The sequence below is a fragment of the Tupaia chinensis genome, unplaced genomic scaffold (genome assembly GCF_000334495.1).
Source record: "Tupaia chinensis unplaced genomic scaffold, TupChi_1.0 Scaffold139431_1, whole genome shotgun sequence".
Lineage (NCBI taxonomy): Eukaryota > Metazoa > Chordata > Mammalia > Scandentia > Tupaiidae > Tupaia > Tupaia belangeri.
Genome location: NW_006199316.1, coordinates 2,380,721 through 2,387,915, shown reverse-complemented (window position 1 = coordinate 2,387,915; position 7,195 = coordinate 2,380,721).

The window sequence follows — 7,195 nt, the reverse complement described above, 5'->3', positions numbered from 1 at the left end:
TCTCTCTCTGTCTTTCTGGTGAGTGCACGTACCCTATAGCAAAAACCTCTCCAAAAAGAAAAAAAAAGAGTCCATGTTTGAATCTAGCTCTGACAGCTGTTAATGAAATAATTACACAAATAAATATAATACTCATCACTAGGTATTAGATGAGATCCATGGGGGAATTTGACTCAGTCAAAGATCAGAGAAGGTTTCAGAAAGATATGAGCTGAGGTCACAGATGAATCCAAGTGAACCTGGCAGAGAGGAAAGAGCTTGGATGGATGGATGGATGGATGGATGGATAGTTAGATGGATGAATACATGACCACGAGGTGAGTTGAAGAGGTTGGCTGTATTCCCACTCTTTTCTCTCTCTCTCTCTCTCTCTGTCCAGGGAAGCTGTGGGTAAATTGCTAAATCTGGCAGTGAGGAAAGGAAGGTCTCTCTTCCCAACTCACCATTGTTTGAGTGTTTCACTTAAAGCTGAGCACCTGTTCTACTGAAGTGCTCACCTCTGTTTCTTCCTACTCCTTTGAACCCTATCTGGTCCCCAGGAATGGGAAATACAAAAAAAAAAAAAAAGAGTGTACAAAGCATAACCTCTGTGAAGGAAACTCTCTGGTTGACTTGCCCAGGCTGCTATGATAACCAGTCAAACCAGCTTACTTTCTTGGGACCAGCAGTTAGAGTAATGGCTATGTCACTGGACTCCCACGTAGTTGACCGCGGTTCGAGTCCTGGATCCGGTGGCTTAAACTCACACTGGGCGTGTGTGTGTGCATGCCCAAGATCCCGAGAGAAGGGGTTGCGGCCTGGCCATCCCCCCTGGGGGGTGATTTCTTGCTTTCTATTTCTCTGTCTCTCTCTGTCTGTCTGGCGAGCGCATGCGCCCTATAGCAAAAACCTCTACAAAACAAAACAAAACAAAACAAAACAAAAAAACAGCTTACTTTCTTGTCTCCACGTTGCTCCCCCTAGGGTCAGGAGATCCCTAAGGATAGGATCCTGTCTACTTTTGCTTTGAGGTCAAACACTATGCCTGGTGATTAGCAGTACTCACTTGCCCACACCTGTCTCTGGGTTCTTCTGACTCTGCTGTCAGATATCCAGATACTACATGCAGTCTTGCTCCATGACCAGAGGTTTCCCCTCTGGCATTTGAGAAGGAGGTTATGAACCCTTCGAACCTATTTGCAATATTTGATGTGCACACATATACAAAGTGTTTGGGATGGGGAATATTCCAGAGTTTCAATCAGTTTCATGACAAAAAATGTGAAAGGTGAGGCCAGAAGGTGGTATAGTGGTTGTGGCACTGGATTCCCAATGGTCAAGTCCTGGACCTGGCTGCTTAGAGCTCAGGCTGAGTATATGTGTGTGTGCCCAAAATCCCCATAGAAGAACAGAGAAGGGATTGCGATGTGGCCTCCCCTCTGGTGGGCGCTTTTTCACTTTCCCTTTATTTCTCTCTGGCATGCACATGAACCCTCTGGCAAAATATTTTTTAAAAGTTCAGGGACCAGGGGCTGACCAGTGGCATGGTGGTTAAGGGTGCTGGATTCCCACATGACCGACTGCGGTTCAAGTCCTGGACCTGGTGACTTGCTTTCTCCCTTTCTTTCTCTCTCTGATCAAATTAAAATAATAATGATAACAAATGGAATTAAATAAATAAATAATTCTTTTTAAAAAGGTTGGGGGCCAACAGATGGCATGGTGGTTAATGCTCTGGACTCCTACATGGCCAACCATGGTTTGAGTTCCAAGCCTGGCTAATGACTTCTTGCATCCCATTGGTTAGATCCCTGAGTGAGTCACTGTGACCAAGGAGAGGGGCTACAATGACTGGTTAAAGTCCAGAAAGTTTGCTTAAACAAGTAGGGATTTATTTATTTTTTGCATAAAAAGAAGCATGCAAGATGGTGTTTGTTCAGGGGAACGAGCAGTTAGCATAATGGCTATGTCACTGGACTCCCACTTAGTTGACCGCGGTTCGCGTCCCGGACCCGGTGGCTTAAAACTCACGCCGGGCGCATGTGCATGCACGCCCAGGATCCTGAGAGGAGAATGGAGGAGAAGGGATTGCGGCGTGGCCATCCCCCCCTGGGGGTAATTTCTCACTTTCTGTCTCTCTGTCTCTCTCTGTCTTTCTGGTGAGTGCACGTACCCTATAGCAAAAACCTCTCCAAAAAGAAAAAAAAAGAGTCCATGTTTGAATCTAGCTCTGACAGCTGTTAATGAAATAATTACACAAATAAATATAATACTCATCACTAGGTATTAGATGAGATCCATGGGGGAATTTGACTCAGTCAAAGATCAGAGAAGGTTTCAGAAAGATATGAGCTGAGGTCACAGATGAATCCAAGTGAACCTGGCAGAGAGGAAAGAGCTTGGATGGATGGATGGATGGATGGATGGATAGTTAGATGGATGAGTACATGACCACGAGGTGAGTTGAAGAGGTTGGCTGTATTCCCACTCTTTTCTCTCTCTCTCTCTCTCTCTGTCCAGGGAAGCTGTGGGTAAATTGCTAAATCTGGCAGTGAGGAAAGGAAGGTCTCTCTTCCCAACTCACCATTGTTTGAGTGTTTCACTTAAAGCTGAGCACCTGTTCTACTGAAGTGCTCACCTCTGTTTCTTCCTACTCCTTTGAACCCGATCTGGTCCCCAGGAATGGGAAATACAAAAAAAAAAAAAAAAAAATCGAGTGAGAGCAGTGTTAATCATGCTGAAATGTGCCTCCCCAAACCTCAGAAGATGAGAAATTATACACGCTGATTTCATCTGTGACTTAACTCGAGAGGTGACAGGCTGTAGTTGAAGAGCCTTCCGCAGGTTAAGTGCTGCAAGCCCTTGCCCAGGTTCTTAAGCCTCTCTCGGAAACCTCTGAGACTGGTTGGTAATTTGGTGATGGTGTTTCAAGTTACTTTTGGCCCTGCCAGCCACAAGGACAGTTCCCACTTAAAAAACGATTTCATTCCCAGCTAGGATGCAGCCTCTTCTCTTGTTGTGGGGGCACCTGAGACTGAGAAGAGCAAAGACAGTGGGGAAGAGATTCTCCATAGAAAGAAAAGCAGGCTGGCATGGACTTGTGCGTATTGCAAATGCCACAGCCCCTCAGCAAGCTTCCTGGCTACTGCAACTAGAAAAGAAGGGAGGGAGACAATGGGCGCCTCGTCATCACTTACCGTGGACCAGGTGTCTGTCCTTCCTGAGTTATCAGCCCCCTGCACCTCTGTGAGATAGGTGACGGTGTTCCCCTTCTGCAGCTGGGACTTGAGACTGAACCAATCGCCCAACACAATGACAACCACAGGGATGATGATGAGGACAAGAGCTAATATTTACATGGCAGACACCAGCCTAAGCTCTTGGCAATAATCCTATAGGGTAGTGGGGTTGTGATCCCTATTTTTCAGATGGGGAAAATAAGACATGGAAAGGTTAAGTAACTTGCCCATGGCAAGTACATAGCAGAACTGGGCTGCGGACACAGACAGGTTGGCTCCAAATCCTGTGCTTGTAACCATGAGGATGGAAGTTGGGAAGCAGATAAAACAAGCTTGGCAACGCTTAATGCGATGCTCTGATGCGAAAGCCACATGGGAAGGTCCCAGGTCCGCTTCCCAAGATCTTCCTACGTTCATCGGGCAAGTGCATGCCTGTGATCCTGGCTGCCAAGGCTGGGGAGGAATCGTGGCATGAAGGGCCTATTCAGGGCTCCCTCCTCCAGAGAAATAAGTCAACTTTAAAAACAATCGTTATTACCTTTCAACCCAACCCTGCCCCACTCACCCCCGCTCCTTGAGTAGGGACAGTTGATATGACTGTTATTAACAGCACTACAGGGGGTGTTTGTTGACTGTGGCCCAGACTGGGTCCTACACTTGCTGCTTCACATCACTGTGTGTTTAATTCTCACTCACCTGTCAGGGCCTAGCTATTCTAGCTAAGGCAAGAGGCTGTCTCTATTATTATTGCTATTAAGTTGGCACAAAGGAGGTCTAACACTCTTGATTATGAGACATGGAAGTCCCCCCCCACACAAAGAAAGATTAATGACCTTCCAAACTATTGCTTTTTGAAGGCTTCAAGGAAGAATTTGTGTGTGTGCACGTGTGTGTGTGGTCAAAGCAGGCCATTTAAATGTCAGATTTGTTCCCTTTTTTCTTTTCTTCCAATAATTTAAATAAAAATGAAATTGCTCCATATTTAGGTAGTTTCAGCAGGCTGTTGACACACTAGATTAGCATAAATAAGTTATTTCCAAAGTCCCAATGCATATAGCCAAGAAAATTATAAGCAAATAAATATTTATATTTTTTCACAAGTAGCTATTGACAAAATGATGGTAATTTTCCCATTGTATCTAATCAATAATTTGCGCACACTGAAGAAGCTGTAATATGTATGAACTCCCAACAGGGGGAATAGGAATTTGAAGGAACCATTTTCTTAGACTTTCCTGGAGACAGAGAGAAAATAACCTTGTGCCATGCTATGCAAAACACCTTCTTCTGGGTGAGTCACAGGAAGTAGTTTCTTGTGAAGGAATCTTCCCATCCAAGTATCAGGGCTTCTAGCAGACATGCACATATTAAGGTCAGAAGGAAAGAAAGCATTTATTGAGTAGGGGTATTTCTGCAGGTGTTTACATATAGATTTGCTTAATCTGTCCATTTTTGTCACGTGAGTTAAAGCTTAATTCTCCCATTTTACAGCTAAGGGAATGGGGGAAATGCTTGCCTAAGGTGAGCTAGCCAATTTGTACCAAAATCAAGGTATGAGTGCAAGTTTGAAGAACTCCAAGGTTTAGTTACTACCTTTTGTGTAAAAATATTCTTTTTTTTTTTTGCCTGAGCTATTATATATAAATGATGCTGACCTTATTTTTGTTTTCTGACTTAGGAGGGAAGAAAATACTGATATATCTGAGAGGAGAGGTATGGGGGCCTGGTTCTGACCCCTGTATAGCCCCATGGCTCGGGCAGAGCTATGGAATGAATGACAGGGAATTTTCTGTAGTGACTGGCATCCCTTGTTCATTAATTCATTAACCATTGCCTATGATGTGATGTTTCTCATGTTTAGATCAATTTCAGCTGCTGGCTACTCTACTGGGCCAGGAATACAGGGGGAATAGAACACATCTCCTGCCCAGAAGGGCTCCCGGTAAATGTGAGGAGACAGGGAAGGTGACTTCCAGATGCAACACAGCCAAGTAGCACCAGGGTGGTGGGATTAACATCGAGGGTCAGGGCCAGGGGTGCAAATCGCCTGTGGATTACATTAGCCTCCACCCTGAGTCGTCCCTGATCATGCGGGAGAGGTGTGAGGGCACAGTGGATTTCCATTCCCGTCAGATTCATGCTAGGACATCCCCTTGATCCTGGCCGTGTGTACCAGCTGCAGGGGCACCCGAGTTCCTTACACTTGAGTCTCTCTCTATGCCACCTCCTACAAACTGCACGGTTGGTGCTGTCTCTGGAACACAGGTCTGGGGTCCTGTCCCCCTTGCAGTGTGGCGAGTGCCATCACAAAGTCACTCCAGTCACCTGGGCCTGTGTAGGAAGGCAACCCAGAGGAAAGGGTCATGGAGAAAGACGGAAAGTTCTGCCATTAACCTTGGTGGAAATGCTTCCATAGCGTCAGAACTAGGGGTGAAGCAGTCGGGGAGCTGGACTGGAAAAGAGTGCAGTCTGCAAAATGGGTTCAACCCGCCTGTTGAATAGACCGTTTAAAGAATGAAACTAATTAGTAATTTAGATGGTCTAGTGTGACAGCTGCTAGCTGTCTGTGGTCTTGGCCACTCAGATGTGGTCAATCTAACCTGAGATATTCTATAAGCATAAAATACATACTAGATTTCAAAGACTAAATAAGAACTATAAAAACTATATGTTTTTTAAATGATTTTTTATATATAAAACATGATTTTATAAATTAAAATATCGAATGTATTTTTATATTGATTGCATGTCAAAATAATAATATTTTGGGTATACTAGGCTAAATACTTCATTACAGTTTATTTCACCTCTTTCTTTTTCATTTTATGCCCATGACTCCTCGAAAAAATATATTTTTCTTTCGCAGGTTTTTTTTTTTCTTTTGCCATAAGACACATGTGCTTACCAGAGAGAAACAGAGAGAGACAGAGGGAAGGAGAGTGAGAATCCATTCACCACAATCTCCTCTTCTCCACTCTCCCCTTGGCACTCTGGGCATGCATGCACATGTGCTTGGCATGATTTTTAAGCCGCCAGGTCCAGGACCTGAACTATAGTTGGTCATGTGGGAGTTTAGTGCCTTAATCACCATGACACCTGCTGATCCCGCTCAGAAATTTGTAATCACTGTTGTGGTTCGCGTTGTATTTCTTTCTCTTAGATAGCACTGGTCTCAGCCAGATGTGGCCTCCTACCTGTTTCCGTATGGCCCATGCATTAAGGGTGATTCTCATGTTTTCAGTAGCTGAGGAAAAAAATCAAAAGAAGGATATTTTGTGACATGCAAAAATGAAATGAAACTCGGAAACGTTAGTGTCCGTAAATAAAGTCATCTTGGAACACAGCCATGCTCCTTTGTTTACGTACTGTCTATGGCTGTTTTCACACGACAGTGGTGGAGTTGGGTGGCTGTGACAGAGACTGTATGCCGCTGCTACAGGGAACTCTTCCTGGGCCCTGGGAGGTCCTGAGCTTCCTACTCCTTACCTTGGCTGCCACTCATCCCTCAGCCTGCAGTGCCTGCCCATCTGTCTCCCTCTTCTCAGTTCTCCCTGTTCCCCAAGCTAAGTTCAATGCCACTTTCTCTGGTAAATCCTGATTTTCCTCCTCTGTATCGTCATACCAATAGGTACTTGGAGCAAGTGACTTAACCTTTCTAAACTGGTTTTCTCATCTGTGAAGCTGGAATGGTAATATCTACTCCATCGAGTAACAACAGGGGTTAAATAATGTATGGTACCTGTCACACACGAGCAATCAGCGTGAACTAGAGCAATTTTAACATGACTATTTTTCTTCCTGAGGACTTGAAGAATGTGTCATCCTGAGCATGGGAGGGAGTTAGGAGACATTTGTGGTACATGTGAGCCAATATCTCCCTTTCATCATATACAGATGATAGACAGACTCACTCCCTTCTTTTATTCCCCTACCACCATCTTCTCCTGCTTGAATCACTGTTCTAACTAGTCTTCCCA